Below are 14,104 nucleotides of genomic sequence, written 5' to 3'. Positions count from 1 at the left end.
AGGCCGACATGGTTTGTAATTTTGTAATTGGTTTATTGTTTGATGGTTGACTTGATTGTTTATGGTCGAGGGTTTGTATATATAGATGTAAGATCTCATTATAGACCATCATGGTTATTGTTAGAGGTCATGGTCAAGGGATGTAGTATGCAGATAATGCAATATCATCTAGGCGGATAATGTAATATCATTCAGGAAGAGGAATTGGTTGATCATTGGAGATCAAATTGGGTTTATGTAAGAGGATTTATTCCTTTGGTATCGAGCTTAATCAGAACTGTTCTCAGGCACATGAGATGCTACCTTTTGCAGTTCAACACTTCTCCAGATTGTAGTCAGGATTTATATGTAGACAGTGAGGCTCCTTTTGTGATGAGCAGTGCGCTCTAGGTTGTTGGCCTTCCTACAAGTGTAGGCCCCTCAATTGTAATTCAAATACTTGCTGTAGAAGTATTATCTAACTGTGGGTAGGCTTCCCACCATGGTTTTTCCCTTTACTGGGTTTTCCACGTACAAATCTTGGTGTTATGTGTATGGCTTTTATTCTATGATTATTGTTTATACTTAATTGGTTTAACTGCTATTCTGGTATTAATGTTTTGGGTTCCAGTAATCTGTGACAACTGATTCACCCCCCTGCTCTCAGTTCTCTTTTGGCTATTTGAACTTTCTAACAATCGATATCAGAGCTTTGGTCCTCTCTGTAGAAAGATTAACTGCTTGAGGAAGATCCTATGGCGACTAACAGTTCAAGTTCATCCAGTTCTTCTAGAGATATCTTTTGGATGAATATTTTGAGGCTTGATGGAACAAATTACACAGTATGGAAGATTCAGATGGAGACTCATCTGAGATGTCTTGGCAAGGAGATCTGGGAGATAACATAGAATGGTGTCACACCTTATAATCTAGGATCTAGAAATCCTCCTCCGGCAAACCTGGACAAGGAGCTTGAAAATGATTGTAGAGCAAGAGAAGCCCTCTTGTGTGCACTTTCTGGTCAACAAATGATGGTATTAACCGACAAATCATTTGGAAAGGATATATGGGATAAGTTGGAGACTCTTAATGAAGGTGACCCTGTAGTGAAGATTGCTAAACTTGATGGTTATCGGGTGAGATATGAAAACCTGAAGATGGAAGAAGATGAAATGATTACTGCATTCATGGAAAGGGTAAATGAGATTGTTATGAGAATTGAATGTTGTGGTGGAACTGTGAGTGAAGATGAAATTGTTTCTAAAGTTCTGAGAGCCCTACCACCGGCTTACAAAATGAAGGATACTGCTATTAATGAGTTGAGAACAATGGCTAATACATCTATCAATAGAGACATTTGGTTGGGAAACTATTTGATTTTGAGCTTGAAGAATTTGAACCTTCTGGAGTTGTGAAGACTGAACCTTCTTTTCATGCATCTACATCTTCAACCGGTAAGAAAGACTGGAAAACTTTGTATGCAAAGGAATTAGAAGATATGAAGAGAGAAGATGATGATTTTGAGCAACTTGAACCACTATTTGCTAGAAGAGTACCTAAAGGACCGGTAGGAAGTAAGTATGAAGGAAAAGCACCTTTCAAATGTTTTGCATGTAATAAGATTGGTTATTTTGCATCTAGATGTCCTGAAAGGAATTCAAGATTTGAAGAAAGAGTTAGAAGATCATTTAAGCCTAACCCTGGATATCAGAACAAATATACGTACAAGAAAAATAGAGACAAATCATTCTACATAGCGGACGAGGAAGGCATTACTGATTCTGATGATGAACTGACAAAAGACTCTACTAGTGGTTCTGGCAATGGGAAGGAATGGGTGTTCCTGGCTATCAAGAAAGATGATCTAGCACTAGAAGAGAATGTACCTGAAGAGAAGACACTTGCTACTAAAATTGAAGACAAGGATGAATGGGTAATTGACAACAATTGTTCATGTCATATGACTGGTGATAAAGGGAAGTTTCTATCTTTGCAAGAATTTGATGGCGTTCTAGTTAGATTTGGAGATGACAAAGTGTGTATGATCAAAGGAAAAGGAACTATATCATTGGATGGTAAGAACAATACTGACAATGTTTATTATGTTGAAGGTTTAAGGCATAATCTTTTGAGTGTAGGACAATTGGTAGATAAGGGATTTCAATTACAGTTCAAGGATGGAAAATGCAAAATCATTAATAGATCTGGTTTGGAGATTGCAACTAGTACACAAACAAAAGGTAATATATTTTATTTGAACTCCGGTGTGAAAACATGTTTGATTACATAGATTGATGAGAGTTTGCTATGGCATAAAAGGTTGTGTCATGTGAATTTTTATTGCATTGTGAAGATCAATTCAATTAAGGCAGTTAGGGATATACCTAAGATTATGAAGCCCTATAATCCGGTATGTAAAGAATGTCAAATGGATAAACAGGTCAGAACCTCTTTTAGGAGTATACAAGATAAATCAAATGATGTTCTTGATCTTATTCATATTGACTTGTGTGGCCCTGCTAGAGTTAAAAAATTTCAAGTTGATAGATATTCACACTAATCATTGATGATTATTCTAGAATGATGTGGGTTACTTTTCTTAAGAAAAAATCTGAAGCATTTGAAAAGTTAAAATCTTTAAGGCTAAAATAGAAACTGAGACAGGATTGAAGATTAAATGTTTGAGGTCAGATCATGGTGGAGAATTCACATCCGGTCAGTTTAATAACTTTTGTGAGATGCATGTTATAAGAAGACAATTTTCTGCTCCCCGAACACCTCAACAAAATTGAGTTGTGGAAAGGAAGAACAAAACTATCTTGGATGCTGCTAGAACAATGATGGTGGAAGCTAGTCTACCTCATATCTACTGGAGAGAAGCAGTGAGCACAATGGTTTATACATTCAATAAAGTACATATCAAAGGAGAAAACGGTAAGACACCTTATGAATTGTGGTTTGGCAATACACCTACAGTTAAGTATTTCAGAATCTTTGGTAGTAAATTTTTTTGATTAAGGAAAATCAGGTTTTAAAGGACCCAAAAACTGCTTACATAATGAAGAGATAAGCAATAGAGAAACTAGATAAAACAGAACAAAGAGAGAAAGGCTACAGAGAAAGGCTGCAAAAGAACAACAAAAAGAACAACAACCAAAGAAAAGAACAGCTCAAGGCCAGCGAGAGACTGGCAACCTAAAACCAAACTACATTTAAGATGAAAATATTTATAGTCTCTTCTGCATCCTTGACCAACATCATCATCGCATTAGCTGCCTCTTTCAGTTCTTTATTTTCCTGCATCTGTTGATTGCCTTTGGTCTTCAGCTCCAGCTCACTTGCATTTTGCCTGGTTTTGCGTGTGGAGGAGTGTAGAACAGAACTAGAAGCCGACTCATCATCAATAATCATCGTTTCTTTATTCTTCTTGTTCTTCTCCAGGAAAGCAACCAAGGCATTCATGTTTTGAGAGGACACCTTCAACACAGCTAGACTATGCTCCATGAATTTCTTCAAAGCATTCTTAATTTTTTGAATCCGATTGTTTATCAGATCATTATCAACCTCACCCTTTTCTTTGATAATCCTCACCACATCCTCAAGGTGCTTCAAATATCCCTTTATAATGTCACTTTCAAGCCAGTCCAAAATTTCTTTTTCATCCTCTGCATCACTTGTATCCTCTGCATTATCCTCTTTACCTTTAATGTTGATATCCTTAATCAAAATTTCAATTTAAAAATCCATCTCTCTTTGTTTATCCTGAATACTAGTGATTTTATCAATCACCCATTTCTGAAAATTGAACATTTCCAGGGTTCTATTTCTAGCAGCATTCAGAATGGATTTCACGTTCTCCAGATCTGGGGCAGAGTCCACAGACCTAGGGTTTTCCTCCTCTGTGTTACGCTGAGCATCATCCCTGTTATTCGAGACATAGGGATTATCCTTCGCCTCTGACTCTTCAACATCCTCTTCTCTCTGCTCATCGCCTTCCTCACCCTCAACCTCCTTCTCCTGCTCATTCTTCACCTCTTCTTCCACCTCCTTCTCTTGCTCCTTCTCAGAACTGTCATTCTCTTAAGTGTCTTCTTTAGCTTCATCACTAACCCTCGATTTCTTATTCAGAGGAAGATTGGAAGAATATTCATCAGAATCAGAGCCATCATAATCCTCAGAAATGTGGGCATTTTTCACAAAGGGATCATCCCTATTAGCCTTAGTTGTACCCTTCAGATGCTCATATATTAACAAAATAAGGCCTTGGTGAGCAATGGGGTAGGAATTAGGTTTCTTGGCGTGGTCAGCTAGGCTATCATTAAGGGAAGAGGCCAAGTAGAATGACAATGATATTTAGAACCATGGCAAAAATGGTTAAGAATAACAAAGTGGTAATTGTAAACTTTTGAAAACCTTCTATCAACCATAAGGTAATCCATTAAAACTTTAAACATTTTATGCCAGAAAGATTTTACTTGTTAGGGAGATAATAGGAAGCATTATTCTTTTTTGTGACCTGAGCCCTTTCTTCTTCATTTTTGGGGAGAATCTTGATAGCTTCCACCGAGAATTTGTGGTCTCTGTAGAATTTGATGTCATCCTTCTGCAAGCCGGTTACCTCCACCACCAAATCTTCATCCAACTTCCATGTCTGGCCAAACAGAGTAACTTTATTATTATTCTAGCCCTTGGCAAAACCATGGGAAATAGACTTCTTGCTCCCGTGCAGTTTCTCCATGTAATCGGTGAAGCCATATCTGTGCAACCTTCACCATATTTTCCTTTCAGTAGTAAATTTTATATCAGGAGAGATGATATCATTGGGAAATTTGATCCTAGATGTGATGAAGGCATATTTCTTGGTTATTCTAATGAAAGCAAAGTATATAGATGTTATAACAAGAGATTGCAGAGAATTGTGGAGAGTGCTAATGTGTAGATGAGCTGAACATAAGTCAAATAAGAGGTTATGAGAAGGAGCCGACAGTGGAAATGATTATATCTGAACTAGTAGCACCTTTATCGGAATAGAGTGTTGAACCAGTTACTTCGACAGTATCACAAAGTTCTATAGTAACTGAAGAACAGGGACGAGGAACAGAAAGTCATAAGATTCCTAGGTATTTAAGATTGAATTATTGAGAAGATCAAATCATTGGGGATAAGAGCAATCGAGTGATGACAAGAAGAAGACTAGCAACTAATGAGGTATGTTTAATTTCACAAGTTGAACCGATATCAATAATTGAGGCATGTAAAGATGAATATTGGTTGAAAGCTATGGAAGAAGAATTAGATTAGATTGAGAGAAATAACACATGGACCTTGGTTCCCTGGCCTAAAAATAAAAATGTTATAGGAACTAAATGGGTTTTTAGGAATAAATTAAATGAGGATGGTAAAGTTATAAGGAAAAAGGCTAGATTGGTTTGCAAAGGATATTCTGAGAAGGAAGGAATTGATTATGGAGAGACTTTTGCACCTGTAGCTAGGATTGAAGCTGTAAGATTATTTCTTGCCTGTGTTGCTTATAAAAACTATAAGGTTTATTAGATGGATGCTAAATGTGCATTTTTGAATGGGGATCTAGATGAGGAAGTTTATATTGAGCAACTTGATGGTTTTTCACTATCAAATGATACAAATATGGTTTGCAGGTTAAAGAAAGCTTTATATGGATTGAAACAAGCACCTAGAGCTTGGTATGCAAGATTGGATAAATATCTTTTGAAGCTTGGTTTTACTAAGGGAAGTGCTGACAATAATTTATATTATAAGATCACTAATGATGATATACTGATTATTGAAGTATTTGTTGATGATATTATTTTTAGAGGTGAAGATTGTTAGGCCAAATATGGAAAGCTAATGTACTAAGAGGGGAGGGGTGAATCAGTACTCCAAAACTTTTCTTGAATAATAACTTTACTATTATGCATAAACATAATAGTGCAGTAACATAAAATAAAGTTAAAACTAATAGATAACAATCATAAATGATTCACTCCATAACACATATATTTTGGTTACGTAGAAACTCTTAGTTAGAGAGAAAAGCTATGGTGGGGATGGCACCCACAACTTCACTACTGCAATAATAAAGAGTGCTCGGTTAGAGCTACATTTTAGCTATTTCTGATAGCTTACCCTGTTAGGAGTAACAAGATCTATTAGATCTACCTTGCTAAAGGATTTTACAACACTTAATCTAAATGCTGCACCTGGTTAGAGGCTTTACAATTTATAGACTTGATTAGAGTCTTTTACCCCGTTAAAGGTTTCTCTTTCAACTTCACAATATTAGAATAAAATCGTTACAAATATCTACAACTTTACATCTAAAATGTTATAGCAAATTCTATGTGCTCAGAATAGATTACCTTGCTTATAGCATACCTCGGTAACCCATATAGTAACTTGGCAAACCCTTTTGTTTACTCTGTTCTTCGACTGTTCTCTGAAAACCTTCTCGGTGACCTCTGTGTCTTTGTAATAGTCTTCTTACATGCATGCATACACCCTTAACTCATGCTGTATAAATAGATCTCTTAAGACGGTGATCCAATTCATTGCTTCAATCTTACAAACAAGATTCCTCAAATGAATAACTATACAAAATATTTCATTGGTTAGATTGATCTCAAAATCATACACAATCTTCTGGTGCAATTTCCAATGTAATAATGCTTAGATGTGCCTCGATCTTGTAACACGTTTTCATATGCATGTCCAGGCTCAATGTATCTGCTAACATGTTTCACTCGGTGTATATCAACTCGGTGTGTCATCTTTGCTCCTTGGTAGCTATAAAAAGATACTCGGTAGACAGCTCGGTGTATACTGCGTTCTATGACTGCTTTCTTCTGTAACCGACTAGACTGTGCATACCGACTTCTCTGTGTATACCGACTGTATGATTCGGTAGTGTTAACCGACTAGAATATATAGTATGACTTTGAATATAAAAACTAATGGTAATTTGATAAGTAGTAACAATCTCCCCTTTTGACATTAGTTGAGAAGTTTGACAAAAACTACTTTCAAAGTCATAACTCAAAAATCTATATACTTTGCAAAATGACTATACTTGACAGTATATACAATAGTCAATGAAATAGTATATTCAGATATACTTCCCTTATCATTATACTATACATAACTCTGATTTTTGCATGCTCAGTTCTGTGCTTGTGTGCGCTGCTTACTGTCCTTGGATACTCTGCATACTCTGCTCGGTATACTCCCCCTATATACAATACTCTGTATATTATATCAAAACTGTATCACTAAAACTATATCACTCCCCAAATATATTATATTACTCCCCCTATATAGTATCACTCCCCTTTTTTAACAAACATCAAAAACTTAATTTCCATCCGGGGGTGGTAATTGGTCAAAAATAGATTTATACTTGTTCTGGGCGTCGGTGAGAGCGACAAAGAGTGCATCCTTTACACTTTCCATTAAAGAATTTTGTGCTTGAATATTAGCCAATAGTGATATTAAGCCATCAAGAGTGCTTCCCTCTTATGTAGTAGATAGGCGTGTGGCTTGGTGAATTTGTTCTTGAACTGATGAAAGATGAGGAAGGAATAATGTCTGGAGGGTCATTATATCCATCCTAATCTTGTGTTCTTCATTTCTTAGTTCCAATTGTTGAGCCATGAGCTGTTGAAGCTTGGTATAAAAATTCTGAACTGAATTGGGCTTAGGGGTCAACTTATTTGAGAGATCGGTGATCTCTTTCTCGGTTGCATCCGTTTTATTCTTGATATCTTTAATGGATATAGAAAATGTACAGAGTTTCTGAAATAAATAAAGAATATGCTTGAGTTGAGGGGACGACTTAGCAATGATTTGACAAGCTGGACTTTCCCAATAGCTAGAGCTTGCTGTACCTCTTCCATCATTTTTGCAGTAAGCTCTTTATCTTTCAGCTTGCTCAAATACTTAGATGCATCAACTCTGGATGTTTCTATTTGATTAAGGAGTTCATCTAGTTAAATATGGATGGCTGCATCGATTGACACTATAGTTGTAGGTAGCATATCTAATAGAAGTGTCTTCACCTTCTGAAGTACTTTATTCTTCTTTTGTATGGCCATTTTTTTTTCTTGTTCGGCCTTTGCTTTGCATAGTTCACTGAAATCAATGAGTGCTTGCCCCTTTAATTTTGATATATCTACATTGGGCAACACTATCGGTTTAGTCAAATCAACTTTGAAACTATGCTTTTTCACTTTCTTTTCTTTACCTTTGGTCGGTTGGACCAAGACAATAGCTTGTGAGGCTTGCTGACCCTCGGTAGGTTGCTCGGTAGAGGCAACACTTTGGTCGGTTCCTATAGCCACTGTGGTGTCTTTTGGTGTCTCGGTACTAGGTGTCTCAGCTGCAACATTTTCAGTGCTTGAGGGTGCTTGAGAGGTCTATTCTAGAGTTGTATCTTCTCCTACTGTAGACTTGTGACCTTTGGTGCCTTGTGCTGTATCTTGAGGAGCTTCGGTAGAGACAGGTTGCTTGATCGGTGGATAAGGCTGAACTTGTTCTAATACGGATTCACTAGATACAAGTTTTGCATATGTAGTTCCTTCTATCATTTCCTGCTCCTGTTCTTCTGTATCCATGACATCTTCATCAATTTGAATAATGTCCGTCGGGTCTTGCTCGGTAGCATCAGGACCGTGCTCGGTGACATCAAGATTGTGCTCGGTGACATCAATGATTTCAACTGTAGTTTGTTCACTGACATCCTTGATTTTGAAGATTTCCTACCACTTTGCTTTTGTCTCCTTTTCTACGTCAATATATAGCCCATTCATCAATTTTAAGGCTCTCTGTTTGACAAGAAATTTTGAATTGTAGGTTGTCAGATGTTCCTTTATTTCTGCTACTGATATATCAGGAAATAGATGGACTAGACTTCTTTCTCTGATTTGTTTCTCTGAGTCTATTGCATATTTCCACCTATTATCAATATGCAAGTAAAGTTCATTTGGAAGTGACTTTACTAGTTCTAATGGAGCTAGCCAAAACTTAAGAAGTGTGCAAATGATAGCTTCTTGAATTTGTCTCTTCTCATCATTATTTCTTGTTTCATACTCGACATATCTAAAAGAACCAAATCCACCATATTCTATTAAATTGGCACAAAAGTTTTCAACACTATGTATATTTACCTTCTTGCTCTTGACAATCTGGAATTTGTTTGCATCTTCAGATTCTGTATCACTAGACTCTTTTGCCAAAGTGAGTCTCTAAGTAGATTTCTTGTATGTCTTGGTTACCTTGGGAGCAGTAACACTCTTTTGTTTCTTACTCGGTGATGCAACTAATGCTCTTGTATTGGGTCTCTTTGTTGGAGGAGTCGGTAGGGCCTTTGAAATGTCCCGTTTCTTTCTTTTCAACACTTTACCCTTAGGCAGTTCGGTGCTCAATGTTATAGCTGCCTCTTTAGCTTTAGATTCCTCTTCGGTGATGGCAGGAGTGCCTTTGATAGGTGTAGAGGAAGAGTCTTCTCTGAATTTCTCAGATAATGCCTTAATCATCTTTGTAGCCTTTCTTGTAGCTTTGGGTACTACAATGCTCATTTTTACCTTTTCTTTCACTTCTTCATAAGTACCATATCTCAGCTCGGTGGTATGCCTTGGTAATGTGAGAAATGCATCAATTTGTTGTTGTGTGATGTCAAAGTCAATCTTGTAACCCATAGGTGGCAAAGATTGAGTCCTTGGTTCCAAAACATTCACATAATAGTAATTGGTGTCTACCTCAAAGCATATATCATCTTTATATTTCTCTACCAGCTAGGGTGGAATCCGGTACCTGTTGTGCATTTTCTCTTGAAATTTGCTAAAGTAATCATCCATTATATCATTGAAATTATCACCTAGCTTCTTGATAAAGTCATTAATCTGATGGGTGATTGGTCGGTGTAGCTCCCAAACTACTTTACCGACTGATGGAAAGAATTTTTCAAAGTAGAAAAACATGCATACAAGAAGTGAACCAAACTTTAGAGTATTTGCCAAGTTCTTCTTCTTTGGCTTCCTTATTGTGTTCAGATTCTCAAACAGGTTCTTCAATAACACTTCACATAAGTCAAATTTCATTCCCTTTTTAACAATTTTATAAGCTAAGTCAACTGCTGCACAAGGTACACTATTTTCCCTTGATGATTGGAAGAAATAGTAACCAATTACTCTAATGGCAAACTTAAGTTCTGCATCAGTGACATTGTTCAGTTTTAATCCTTTGTAATTAGATTCAACTCCAGTTAAACGGATTAATTCCTTTTGTGATATCATCTTTTATGCTTGAGCATGATCATAGATAGGATAACCGGTGATCACATGAATGATTTCCTTGGTGATTTTAAATGGTTGCTCTTCTAGCCACATGAAATCATCATGAACTCTGCTTAGAACAAACTTGACCCACTGGGGTTTGAACACACAGGGATAGGTTAGGGCTTCAGTTAATCCCTTGACTTTAATATGCTCATACTTGCTATCCATTTTACCATCGGTACATAGTTCATCATAGATGTCCCTTATCTCAACATGACTGAGTTCTTCAACACAACATTTGGTGAAGAATCTCACATCTTCAACTAACAAGACTCGATCCGGGATGAGTGAAAAAGCGATTTTGTCATCCGGTTTAGAGGCGACTTTAGGAGTCAAAGTGTATTTCAGTGAGGGCTTCTCTACATTCTTGACAACTATGGGATCTTGGATTTTGGGTGCCATTTGTAAATTTTAGATAAAACTTAGAAAACTATCCTTAGGGTTTGACGGTTTACAAACGACAGATGCTTCACACTCAACGGATAATAACAATTTGATAAGATCGGTAAACTAGCTTAACAGTGTGATGAGATTTGATGTAAATACCTTGGATTCGCTCTGAATGAGGTTTGATCACCTTGATTTGCTCTGCTCTACTCTCTTGAAAACTTGGTGAATGAAAGTGACTGTGAAAATACTTTTAAGTACGCAAAATATCTTATCGGGCTCCGTGCAAGTTAGGTCAAAAACATTAAATGCACTCGGTTCACCTTTAACTGATTTACTCTCTTTTCTCATTTTAACCGAGTAACCAAATTTCCTTCATTTACCGACTTGACAAGCTTCCTGTATTCACCGACTTGACAGGTTTCCTGTAAAGTACTTTTGATAGACTTTGATAGAATTTCAAACTTACTAATGCATCTTAACTATGCAGATTTTGAATTTAGTACATAATAGAATAGGAACTGTTAAGATTTTAACCTTCAGAGAATGCAGTCCCTTTATACCTTTACTGATTAATTTGGAATAGGTGCACCTAACTCAGTAGGTAAGGTGCTTTCTTCATTTGACACAACTTCCTTCTTTTTCCAAATCATCTTTAATTTTTCTTTTATTTCTTCAGTGTCTCCTCTAGGTTGATCTCTGCAATCTCCAGCCAAGTGTCCAACTTTGTGACAATGAAAACATGCCATACCAGGATTTCTCTATGATCTTTAGTTGTTCGTTCCAAACCTTATAAAATAGTTGACACTTATATGTCCATATCTTCCACAACATTCACACCATATCCTTGTATTGTAATCCCATGGTACTGCAGAATACTATCGGTAAGGATCTGTGTGAGTTCGGTAACCTCTAGCATTTGCTCGGTGTGCATACCACATATAGTTCTTTTGCTTAATCCAGCACTTCTCGGTACTATGTCCATATCTATTGCAATTTTTACAAAACCCTTTGAATTTTGCCTTTTGATAATTGTTAACAAACTTTGTCCTACATTGATTAGATGTGTGACCATATTTATTGCAATTGTAACAATAACCATTGGACTTAGTGACATTCGGTTGCTTACCTTTTCTAATTTGGCATATGTTGGCAGTGTGACCTTGATTTCCATAGTAGTAGCAAATAGTCTTCTTTCTTTTGATGTTATTCCTTTTTCAGCTTGCTTTGATGATTCTCCTCTCTCGGTAGTATGAATTCCTTTCTCGGTAGAGTCTTTTTCTTTGTAATCGAGTCCTACATCTTTGTTGGGTCTTCTTGTTTTTAGTTGTTCATCCAACATATTTGATGCTTCATAACTCTTCTTCAGTGTTTCTTTGGATTTCTTCTCTGTTTCAAGTTCATCGGTCAACCTTGATACTTCAAGTCTCAATGCTTGATTCTCATCATTCTTCAGAATTGCTTCATGATGTGCATAACCTAGTTGATCTGTCATATTTTGTTGAATCCCAGTCAACCTTATGATTTCATCATTTTTATCAGATACTAAGACTTCAAGTTGTTGTTTCTCTCTTTCTAGATCTCTTGCTTTATCCTCAGCTGTCCTTAATGCATCTAGATTTTCAGTCATTTGTGTGCTGAAATGTTCATGTTCTCTTTTCATTGCTTTTAGTTGATCAACTAGTGCTTTGTTCTTTTCTTTCAATACTCCAATCATTTCTTCAGTCTCTTCAGATATACTGTTCTCAGATGATGTCTTAATTTGATCCACTAACTCTTGAGAGTCCTACAAATCATCAGATAATCTTCTTCTTACTTTCAGAGATTTTTGCATTTGCCTTTGCATGTTTGCAATCACTTGATTAGCATGATCCAACTCTTCTTGCAGATACAAAATCCTCTGAGATTGTTTGTAGCCTTCCATTGATAAGATCTTTCTCTTTAGGTAGTTAAACCCTTTTCCAAGATTCAAGCTCTGATACCAATTGTTAGGCCCAATATGGAAAGTTAATGTACTAAGAGGGGAGGGGTGAATCAGTACTCCAAAACTTTTCTTGAATAATAACTTTACTGTTATGCATAAATAGAATAGTGCAGTAACATAAAATAAAGTTAAAACTAATAGATAACAATCATACATGATTCACTCCATAACACATATATTTTGGTTATGCATAAACTCTTGGTTAGAGAGAAAAAATGCGGTGGGGATGGCACCCACAACTTCACTACTGCAATAATAAAGAGTGCTCGATTAGAGCTACATTTTAGCTATTTCTAATAGCTTACCCTATTAGGAGTAACAAGATCTATTAGATCTACCTTGCTAAAGGATTTTACAAAACTTAATCTAAATGCTGCACCTGGTTAGAGGCTTTACAATTTATAGACTTGATTAGAGTCTTTTACCCTGTTTAAGGTTTCTCTTTCAACTTGACAATATTGCAATAAAATCGTTACAAATATCTGCAACTTTACATCTAAAATGTTATAGCAGATTCTATGTGCTCAAAATAGATTACCTTGCTCATAGCATACCTCGGTAACCCATATAGTAACTCGATAAACCCTTCTGTTTACTCTGTTCTTCGACTATTCTCTGAAAACCTTCTCGGTGACCTCTGTGTCTCTGTAACAGTCTTCTTACATGCATGCATACACCCTTAACTCATGCTGTATAAATAGATCTCTTAAGATGGTGATCCAATTCATTGCTTTGATCTTACAAACAAGATTCCTCAAATGAATAACTATACAAAATATTTCATTGGTTAGATTGATCTCAAAATCATACACAATCTTCTGGTGCAATTTCCAATGTAATAACGGTTAGATGTGCCTCGATCTTGTAACATGGTTTCATATGCATGTCTAGGTTCAATGTATTTGGTAACACATTTCACTTGGTGTATATCAACTCGGTGTGTCATCTTTGCTGCTCAGTAGCTATAAAAAGATACTCGGTAGACAGCTCGGTGTATACTATGTTCTGTGACTGCTTTCTTCTATAACCGACTACACTGTGCATACCGACTGCATGATTCGGTAGTGTTAACTGACTAGAATATATAGTATGAATTTGAATATAAAAACTAATGGCAATTTGATAAGTAGTAACAAAGATAAGTCATGCATAGAATTTTCTAAGATTATGGAGAAAGAATTTGAGATGTCTATGATTGGTGAGATGAAATTTTTCTTAGGTTTGCAGATTACTCAAACTGACAAAGGTATTTTCATCTACCAAACTAAATATGCTAAGGAATTGTTGAAGAAATTTGGTATGGGAGATTCTAAAATGGTAAGTACTCCTATGGTTACAAGTGAGAAATTGACAAGAAAAGATGTTTCTACACCGATAAATCCTACAAGATACAAATCTATGATTG

The sequence above is a fragment of the Cryptomeria japonica genome, chromosome 3, assembly GCF_030272615.1.
Source record: "Cryptomeria japonica chromosome 3, Sugi_1.0, whole genome shotgun sequence".
Classification (NCBI taxonomy): domain Eukaryota; kingdom Viridiplantae; phylum Streptophyta; class Pinopsida; order Cupressales; family Cupressaceae; genus Cryptomeria; species Cryptomeria japonica.
Note: the sequence above shows the minus strand (reverse complement) of the source record.